Here is an 8,374-nt window from a genome sequence, read left to right on the forward strand (position 1 = left end):
GAAGTGTTGTTCAGCCACTAAAATCAGGCAAAAGATCAATGTGGCTATTTTCAATTTCACCAGAGACCTTTTACAGCATCGATAATGTAGATTTTTATTTAGTTTAACAACAAAACATTAGTAAATAGCACAATTTCACCTAGCCTGCTTTACTGAGGTGAAGTTGGTTTCATTTTTACAATGGTTTATTTTTTAACAATGACAACCTGTGCTCCCTATATTGTTTACCATGCCAAGTTGAATATTCAGTCTGAAATAGCATGTAAGTATGGCTTAGTAATAAGTGTAATTCCTGCACACCGCCATCCAACCACTAAGCACACAGTAGTCACTTTAGGACAAAGCGCATGAGAGAGTGAGACCAGCGATCCTCGCATGCATGAAATATTGCACATTATGACAAGTTTTGCTTGCTACACAACTGAAAACATGCTAGATATAATACAGTTTCATTCAGAATTGTAGTATTATAAAAGTACTGTAACATTTTCAAACTGGCGGATGACATGAACTAGTGGGTCTCTGTCATCTTATCATAATTAGACTTAATTATGCTAAAAGCAGAAGCACACGAACATCTATTAAATAAAAATACAGTATATATATGTATATATATATATATATATATATATATATATATATATATATATATATATATATATATATATATAATAGACATGTGATGATAATCAGTTTTAAGGTTTACCACGGTTTGGAAATGTCAAGTGTTTAAAACTGCTATAATTTTCTGTTATACTGTTCCTACGGTATATGTACTTTTTTTTTTTTTTACCGTTTTTATTATGACTCTCTTGTTTTGATTTTCAAGGCGAATATCTCCTTATAGAGAAATGTGTGTTTTTGAAACTAATTAGGACAGCAGAAGTCAATCACTTATTTATATTATTTAGTCTGAAATGTTTCTTATAATGAAATATATTGTGTTCAATGGGGGGCAGGTGTTTTTTACCCGGATATTTAAAAAGAACATATTTTAGAGCAGTGATCACAATACTGTGATACCGTGATATTTTCATCCAAGCTTATACCTTAAGAATCGTATACCAGCCCATGCCTAATGCTTAGTGATCAAAAAAGAAAGCACAAAGCACAAGAAAATGTGTTTTATTCTATAATTTGACATGATACTTTTACCCAGAATTGCAAGTTTGTTTAATTATATTGTCAAAATTGGGAAATATAAACTGATAACTGATGCTTGGGAAAGTTACTTTTAAAAGTAATATATTACAATCTTAACTAAATGTAAAAATTTACTAAATGTGTTACTTAGTTACTTTTTGAAGAAAGTATTGTGAAAGTATTTGTTGTTATTTGTGTTATTATTCTTTAAAAAAAGATTTAGATAGTAATATATCACTTTTAAAAGTAGCTTTACCCAACACTGCAGATAACTGCAAAAGAAATATTGAATTGTAAAATCCAAACTGAGAACTGAAAGGTCAAAAAAAACTTAATTGAGAAAAAAACTTTACACTCAGATGATTCAAATGTTTATAGAAAAGCCCCCACACCAAAATACATGCATTATATTTTTGTGGAAGAAAATTAAATATATATTGCATTTTGTGCCTAGCTATTGATTATACACTGCATTCTTTTCTGTTCTATTAAATTCTGCTCTGTTTAAATCTAATCTCTTCTTTTGTACTCTCTTCTGTTGTAAAAAAGTTCACACCTGTTTTTAAAACTGCTATAATTTTCTGTTATACTGTTCCTACGGTATATGTAAGATTCTTTTTTACCATTTTTTATGACTATTTTGTTTAGTTTTTCAGGGCAACAGTTTCTCCTTATAGACAAATTCATGTTTTTGAAACTAACGAAGACAGCAGAAGTCAATTACTTATTTTTATTATTTCACCTGACAAGTTTACTGTTCCAAAATTTTTAAATGTTTCTTCTAATGTAATATGTGTTCAATTAGAATATCAAAAAGGATATGTGTGAGCTGAACATTCATATACTTCATACTTTTTTCTTCATACTTTTAGAACTTTCATACTTTTTATAAGTGTGAGCTTTTATATAATTAAATATAATGTTTCTTATGAAATATATTTTTGTTATTTTTCTTAAAATAACACACAGGGCTCACACCCTGTTGAGTGAAAGGTTAACATTTAGCAGTTTGGTCTTCTTCTCTGTTTCCTCTCCAACTGACAGGGTTAGTAAAGCTGAATTTCAGCTCTCTCCAACGACCACCACCGCCGCGGTTACTGACGGCTCCCGTACAATAATGATCAATTAACTGATTATTCCGCTGAGGGGCCTGATTCGATAATCAGCACGGCTATTAATCACTTTTTATCTACTAATCAGCAGCTCCTGATTCATTATGCGCTGCAGATCAGGAGAAGCTCCAGCCTGGGCCGTGTTTTCAATCACATCGCTTTCCCTTAGATCCTGTGGTAGGTAACATGTTGCGATTGTACGATAAAACCTCTCAGATCCGTCTGAACTCACGCCATGATGGATTGCAGGAGCTGAACGGAGAGCCACAGGACAGGAGGAAAATGAAAAGCAACTGAACTGAACTGAACAAAGCTCATAGGGAACTTAGAGCACTAAACGTTTAACTAGAAATGAAAATCCTGTCATCATTTACTTACTCTCATGTCATGCCAAACTGCTCCGACTTTCTTACAAGAACACATTAAAAGTGTTTCCTGGCAACAAGCTTAAAAACTAAGTTAAGTAAGTTTTTTAAACTCATTTTCTTTAAGTAATCACAAAATAATACATTTATGGTTTTAGCTAAAGTTAATGATTGTATTTGTGTTGTTATATTAGTTTCAAGTTAAACCAAATGAATATTTCTGTGGCAATAAACCTAATGTAATGTGTATTTATATATTGCATTTATCTTGTATGGTCATACACCCAAATCATGAGGGGGGTCTCTCCACACCACCACCAGTGTGCAGCATCCACTTGTATGATGTGACGGTAGCCACAGGACAATGGCACCAGTGCGCTCACCACACATCACTGTCTCTTCAAACCAGCAATAGGTGGAGTGGAGAGACAGTGATAGAGCTGGATGGATAATTCAGTGAATGGGGATGATTGGGCCATGATGGTAAGGGCTGATGGAGGGTATTTGGCCAGGACACCGGGGTTAAACCCCTACTCTTTACGAGAAGTGCCTTGGGATTTTTAACGACCACAGTCTCATCCAAAAGACTAAGCTCACTGACTGTAGTGTCCCCATCACTATACTGGGGCATTAGGACTTTTTCAGTGAGTAAGCGGTCTTGGGCTACAGGTAGAATGCATTGAACTTTAATTGTTTTGATCTAGATCTAATAACTATAAATAAGATTGTGTTTTTACTGAAAGATTAAAAAAAAGATAAACAATAAACAATTAATTATTTTTATAGCTACAAAATTACAAAATGATATATTAAAATTACAATTATATATTTAAATAAATTACATATAATTCTAATTAAGTATAATATAATTATAAAATAACACAAATTGTTTGTTTTGTCATAATGTGTGTGTGTGTGTGTGTGTGTGTGTGTGTGTGTGTGTGTGTGTGTGTGTGTGCGTGTGTGTGTGTGTGTGTGTGTGTGTGTAACACTTTACAACTACACACTATGAATCATCTACTAAGCATTAGCAAATAGTTTAATAATTATTTGTTAAGCATTAACTCTGCATTAATAGATGTTAGTAAGCAGTTTATAATGTGCTTAATGATTGTATTTTCATACTTTGTTAATTATTTTTTCATTAATAAATGAAGTATTGTATCATTTAAAAAGCAGTTATTTGAGAGAAGTTGCTGGTTTTTAAAGATCATTCAGAATGCGTAAGTAAATGATTAATAAACTATTCAAATTAACATTTATAACTCTTATTGTTCAGACATATATTAATAGTTAATTTGCATGTTAATAAATGCTTTTTTAACTTAACTTGATCCAGTTTTGTGACCTAAAGTGAGGACTATTTATGCTTTATAAATCCCTTATAAATGACAGTTAAAGGCTCAGTTAAATTTTAAACAAAAAAAGAGAAAATAAAGAACTTTTTTCATTTAAATTATTATATTGTTGTTGCTTTATCCAATTTTGTTATATTTTGACACTCCTGTTTTTCGCCAATGCTTAAACTTTACAGTAATTTTACTTATTAGATACGATTGCAAAGATGTATTGTTCATTTGATACTGAGCCTTTAATTGTCATTTATTGGGTATTTATAAAGCATAAATAGTTCTCTCTAGATTAGGTCACAAAACTGGATGAAGTTCAGTTAATGAAGCATTTATTAACATACAAATTAAATGTTATAGTACATGCCTGAAAAATAATATATAACTATTAATTTGAATAGTTTATTAATCGTTGATTAACTCATTCTGAATGATCTTAAAAAATCAAACTACTCTTAAATACAAATGATTTGTAAACAATGCGATACTTAATTTAGTAATGAAAAATTTATCAGTAACAAAGTATGAAAAAACAATTATTAAGCACATTATAAATGTGCTTTTTAGTCAAGATTACAGCCTTTGTATCTCCAGTTATAAACTGCTTACTAACGTCTATTAATGTAGAGTAAATGCTTAACAAACAATGAATTCACGATTTGCTAATGCTTAGTAGATGACTCATAGTGTGTAGTTATCATAAAGTGTTACTCAATTTGGTTATGTAGATATTTACATTTATTTGTATATTTAATTTGTATCATATATACATACTTTATATCTACATATAAAGTAACATTTTCTCAAATAGGCATGCCTGTGTGTATTTATATATATCGTTGAAATCAAAACTATTAAACCCCCTTTGATTTTTTTTTTTTTATATTTCCCAAATGATGTTTAAGAGAGCAAGGAATTTTTCACAGTATTTCCTATAATATTTTTTCTTCTGCAGTAAGTCTTATTGGTTTTATTTCAGCTAGAATAAAAGCAGTTTTTAATTTTTTAAAAAACATTTTAAGGTCAAAATTATTGGCCGCTTTAAGCGATATTATCTAGTAAAATATTATTTACTGTCATCATGGCAAAGATAAAAGAAATCAGCAATTAGAAATGAGTTACTATTATGTAACTAAAACTATTATGTTTAGTAATGTGTTGAAAAAATATCTTCGTTAAACGGAAATTGGGGAAAAAAATAAACAGAGGGCTAATAATTCAGGGGGTTGTTAATTCTGACTTCAACTGTATATAATAAATATACACACTCCATACACTTAAATTATGTCAACACTAACATTTATTTTAGATACGATTATTCGCAATTAATTTATGCCCAGTACTAATATATATAGTATATTAGTAAACATATATAAACTATTCATCCAAGCAATAGTTAGTCAGACAATTACTGTTTAAAACCAAAAGAGATAAAAGGGTCATACTGTATGTATGAACATTTGCCAGCAGAAGAATCTTAGCGCATTAAACCGTCTGTTCTGAAAAAGATTCAAGTCTACCACAGCACTTTACGCAGTGCATTTCCACCCGTTCCCCTTTCCTAAGTGTTCATTCTCAGCGCCCGCCTTCTGCGGCATAAACGCTTTTCTGTTATTTTTTCATTTAGCGTCAATTGACCTGACAGAATGGTTAGCAATTAAGTGATTTTTGTAATGGTCTTGGGTAATTTGCTTAGGCTTGTCAGCTGTATTTTATGAAGTCACCCTCAGCCCTGCTCCCTCGCTGGCGCATAATAGCTTATAATTTCTAAATCTTTATCCTCTGTTTCATTCTCAATAAATTGAAATTACAGGAAGTTGTTGAAGACGCTTAAATTTCCCCCTTTTTGTTCCATTCTGTCTATTTGGTAATTGACAGTAAAGGGAATCTTTTTGCTCGGGCAACCATAACATAATCACGCCTAATATGTAAACTCTGTCACACGATAAGCGGAGAAACCTGCTCGCTCGGGTTCAGCATGAATACAGGAATTTTTTTTTTCTTCTTCTTTTTCTGCATGGCTAATTGGGCATGTCATGTCAGAGCGGTATCATACAGAAATCATTTTTAAGCATAACATAAGCAACAGCGGCCTTACAAAACATCAAGGTCAAATAACAGAGAATTACATCTCTTTTTTTTTCATCAGGACAAAAAACATACGACTAGAGCTTTTCTACTTTGCTGTGCTGATGGTCTCCGCTCATCTTGTCACCAGAAATGCCGCAAATTTCCAGCGTAAAATACTTGAGCTGTCATCTGCATGCCACCACTTTGTCAAGTAATGTTTTTCAGCTAATCATCTCGGCTTGTAATAACTCCAGCCTAACATCTGCTGTCCTCCATAACACTTCACTAATTTTTCCCTCATTCCACTGCACACCATTCGCTCCTAACACAATCTACATGTATTAGTTGATAATGACTTAGCGCTTAAAAGCAAATAGATGTCGAGGGACCGGCAAGACAGACGCTCGTACCCTAGTCTGACTCCAGAAGATGAATCGAAGCCTGGGAGAGCAGGAGAAACGCTTATCAATCATATTTAATGTTTATATATGCGTGCGCTGACAAACTGTGACAGGACCCTTGTTGGCAGAGCGAAAGCACGACGAGGCTTTGAGTTCGTCCTTTCTCTGGGAAGACGTTCGCCGAAAAAGTCTTGAAAGAGTTATGACTTTCGGCGAGACCCTCCGTCTTATCATTTTCCTTTATGACCTCATATTGGGAAAAATCCCCCTACTTACATTTTAATGGCTTTCCTTGCTGTGCTTAACATGGTTTGAAATGGCATCTCATAATAACCATATGCCTATTAAAGATGTGATTGAGACAGTCACTAATGAGGAAAGTACATGCTGACTGTGTTGAAAAAAAAATAGCTGGAGATAAGTTCGTATTTCCACACAATTCTAATGAGAATTTGGCTCAGAGAGTTTGGCCGCATTGCTTGTAATAAATCTGAATCATTCATTCGACCGACTGATTCATTCACAAATTAAACCACTGAATTTTTACACATGTGAATCACTGAATCATGCCCCCATTTGATTTCTTCAAAACAATTATTTTATAAACTTAACAAGTTTGTCTAGTTAATGAGTCAACTAAATCACTCAAGTCCAGTCAACTTGAGCTTTATTGCCATTCTGCTACATGTGTGGACTTGCAGTGGAATGAAATATCGTGTCTCGCATGATCACGGTGCTACATAAATAAACAATCACAAATATAAACACAGCACTAGACGTAAAAGCTATTTTAAACCTAAAATACCACAGCGGAATCTATGCATTATATACTAAACTATACATTTACTATACAACTGATTCATTCAGAACCTTTATTCACAGAATGATTTAGTCATTGAATCATGCACTCATTTGATTTAATTCATTAATTTTCCTTTGGCTTAGTCCCTTTATTCATCAGGGGTCGCCACCGCGGAATGAACCGTCAACTTATCCAGCATATGTTTTACACAGCGGATGCCCTTCCAGTGGTAACCTAGTACTGGGCAACATCCATACACACTTATTCTCACACATGCACCACGGCCAATTTTAGTTTATTCAATTCATTTATAGCGCATGTCTTTGAACTCTGGGAGAAACCGGAGCACCCAGAGGAAAGCCACGCGAACAAGGGAAAAACATGTAAACTCCACACAGAAATGCCAACTGACCCAGCCGGGACTCGAACCAGAGACCTTCTTGCTGTGAGGTGACAGTGCTAACCACTGAGCCACTGTGTTGCCCGTCATTTGAAGTCTGTCTTATAAATGGGTCAACTAAATCACTCAAGTCAAATCGAGCTTTGGTGTCATTCCGCTATATGTGTGGACATACAGTGGAACTAAATGTTGTGTCTTGTAGGACTCCTGTGCTACATAAATAAGCACATTCATAAATATGAACACAACACTGGACGTAAGAGCTATTTAAAACCTAAATACCAGAGCAGTAATAGAACTATACCAACCACTAACTATACATTCACTATTCAACTGATTCATTCAGAAACTCTATTCATTGAATGATTCAGACATTGAATAATGCACTGAATTGATTTGTTACAAACAATAAATTAAATCCACTTTACTGTGAATCACTGAATCATTTAGTATAGTAATAAGTTTAATAAAACACACACACACACACACACACACACACACATTAACAGTTTTCGGTTTTGTTTGTGAATCAAGCAATATCTTTAAACAAATCACTAGCATGACTTGATTCATTAGAATTTTTGATTTGAACAGTTGAATCATTTTTGCATGATTCAGTGATTGAATGTGTGTGCTTGTGTAATTTGATTCAAGTCACTGAATCATGCAATAACCTTACAAAAGTTATTCAGCTGATTCATTGAAGAACAATTAAATTCACAAAAAAAGCTC

Source organism: Danio aesculapii, chromosome 17 (genome assembly GCF_903798145.1).
Source record: "Danio aesculapii chromosome 17, fDanAes4.1, whole genome shotgun sequence".
In the NCBI taxonomy this organism is placed as follows: Eukaryota; Metazoa; Chordata; class Actinopteri; order Cypriniformes; family Danionidae; genus Danio; species Danio aesculapii.